The 2,869-nt window shown below is 36.8% G+C and overlaps 1 long non-coding RNA gene across 1 annotated transcript; it reads right to left on the bottom strand.

The window, feature by feature from the left end:
* Positions 1–447: 447 nt before the first annotated feature.
* On the bottom strand, positions 448–2,622 carry LOC101702413 (uncharacterized). The gene is made up of 4 exons (XR_002390941.2): positions 2,489–2,622; positions 2,243–2,299; positions 1,774–1,899; positions 448–625 (listed from the first exon to the last, which is right to left on the bottom strand). It is a non-coding gene; the product is annotated as an uncharacterized LOC101702413 (long non-coding RNA).
* Between the last annotated feature and the right edge of the window lie 247 nt (positions 2,623–2,869).

Below are 2,869 nucleotides of genomic sequence, written 5' to 3' on the forward strand. Positions count from 1 at the left end.
ATACACTTTAGGGGCCGGGGATTTAGCTCAGCGGTTCTGCCTCTTGCCTTGCAAGCACAAGGTCCTGAGTTCGATCCCTGGCACCAAAACCCAAAACCAAAACAGAAAAACCCCATACACTTTAGATATTGGTAAGTTGTTAGCAAGTGTGGATTTATGTATGCACTCCATTGTATGTATACCTAAAATGTACCAATAAAAGAATTTAAACAACAAAAAAAAGCAGCTAATCCCTAGAGGTAAAATAAGATATGGATCTAATTTGATGAGACACTAAAATCTTCTGACCTGTCTTAGCTAACAGAATTCTGATGCTTGTTGTTCATTAAAAGGCCTAGGGTAACAACTTTAATAACATTTCTAAGCACTTTTGGTAAGCTATGTATAAGCCAGATATAGACAAAATGACCTGTGGTTATGGAGAAGGAATAAAATTATTTTCCTGAGAATATTTAAGGTCCTCTTTATTATAGAGACACTGATGTATTGTGGGAAGCATTGCAAAAAGACCAGGAATGTCACACAGATGTTCTATCAAACCACTGAAGTAGCTCGGAGAGCCACTTCTTCAGTCTTGATGTGGGGCAGGTATGGTGTATCTGTGCTCATATCACCTGCCAACAAACTGTTAAGGAGAAACAGAACACACAGTAAATGAATTTCAATTTGTTAGACCTCCTACATGATATAAAATTTAACCCCCTCCAGCAAAACTCCACATAAAGTGTCTAAACTAATCTTATGTGCACAACTCCCAGTGACAAAAATGAAAACTGCAGGGTCCTCATGGAGATTCATAATATGAAACAGAGTTTTGTATATAAATTCTTTAACTCATCAGTAAACAAAAAACGCAAATATAGAGTGGCACAGATAATTACAAGCCCTCTAGACCTGAGACACTTATTGAGAGAAATGGATTCGTAAGAAAGGACTGCAGCCAGAAGAAGAGACAAGACAAGCTCAGTCACTGTGAGGATGAACTTTAAGGACCACGGGGTTAGTGCCAATGGGGACCACATGGGAGAGAAAAGTTCAAGAACTGTGAAGAGATGTTATCGATCATGGGCCCACTTACTGTCATTCCTTACACATAGACAAACTCTAGTGTAACAAATGTCCCATTCTGCTGCTCCACACAGATCATCTCTAATTCAGATGAAACACAACTGCGCATTGTAATGTATAGATGCTCAAGTGTGTAGGGTCACAGCCTTAACGTGTCACACAAGTGAAATGAGCTCTTGCTCTTCGGTTTGTTTCTTGTTACAATCCAAATCACAGAAGGATGCTTGTTTCCAAAGACTGTTTTATAGAAGTGTCTGGATTTGAGAGTGATTTAGAAACCATTTCTATTTCATAGCAATGAGTCTTCATTGTGGAACTAGTGTAACATTAAAAAATGCAGATGGTACAAAGGAATCTGGGATTTCCATATTACTGTTCTGAATGAAATAGAGTCCTTGGACTACTATATTTTACCTAATGGAAGACTAGAATAAACATCATTAAATTATTAAATTAATTCTTGGGTCCTGTTTGTTTTCATCTTAAATATGTTTTATTTAGCTATACCTGATGTGCTCAAAACTTAACAACCTACTGCATAAAGAAATTTATTCATTTAGAGCCAAGGCTTTGACATTATTTATGCAAGTGATTTTTAGTTTTAACTTGTGCTTTTAAAAAATTCTGCCTAATAAAACCTACAAGGTACTTTATATATGTGGACAAATGCCAATAAATCCTATCCCCGGATCTGGAAATACTTACAGATATTATATCTCCAACCAATACGTCTGACATCTCTATTGTTGCAAATGAGTCTAAGCCATGCATTACTGTTAAGGTTCCTGTAAACACAGTGTTCAAAATATTCATTCCTTGGCAGGAAAAATTCTGCAGGAGAAAAAGAAAACTAAATTTACTCATTTGGTCTGGAGATTTGCACACCACTGCACAGCATGGGTGTGTGTGTGTGTGTGTGTGTGTGTGTGTGTACTCTATTAAAATATGAACCACATTAAGATTTATAAAAGCAATGCAAGAGATACTATGCGCACTGTTGGCCAATTTACACTTAGAGCCAAAACAGACAAATGACCCGTGGTGCTGGAGAAGGAATCATTCTGAGGCTTCACATCAGACCTGTGGAAAACTGGCAAAGGTTGGCTCATTTTGTATGTCAAGGATGATGTGTCCTTTGGCTGTCATAGTTTGTTGAAACTACAGGGAAACTCACCACATTGCTTTCTCTTTTCTTTTCAGGCACAACCATCAGAATTCCAGAAATGACATACTGTATAAAAATGGAGTTCAGTGAATTAGTCTGGGATGACATCATCTATAGTACACTTTTCCTAAGAGGAAATTTTTCTCAATGTTTTCTCCCAAACTCCGGGTTCATAAACAACATAGGAAAAAAGTTCTCAAGGATTATATTCACATTTAAGTGATAAAAAAGTCAAGATTATTTGAGTTTACTTACAATGACTGGTACGAAAAGGTAGAAGTAGGGCCATGCAGGTGGAATTGTACTACAGAAAGATCATAATGAGCCACACTGGAGAAAATAATTATCCACAGGATAATCAGCAGCACACCAAATCTTATTTGGAGCATCTAAAGAAGGATAAAGTACTTTTGAGGAAGGAAGAATAAGTGTTACTCTTTGAAAAAATTACCAGTTTAGGATTTCTTAATGAGTCAGGACTTCCTTCATAAGGGTAATTCTGCTAGGATCAATGCCTAAATTCAACTTCAGCTCTGCCCAAAAGATGACTTTGGTAATTTTCAAAAATTATAAATATAAGCAAATAGTCTCTGCTTAATGGAAGTGTTTCTATGGGCACACCAAATTATGAAGTGG

This window comes from Heterocephalus glaber, unplaced genomic scaffold, assembly GCF_053883595.1.
Source record: "Heterocephalus glaber isolate CG9 unplaced genomic scaffold, H.glaber_assembly_v1.0 deba00001805, whole genome shotgun sequence".
NCBI lineage: Eukaryota > Metazoa > Chordata > Mammalia > Rodentia > Bathyergidae > Heterocephalus > Heterocephalus glaber.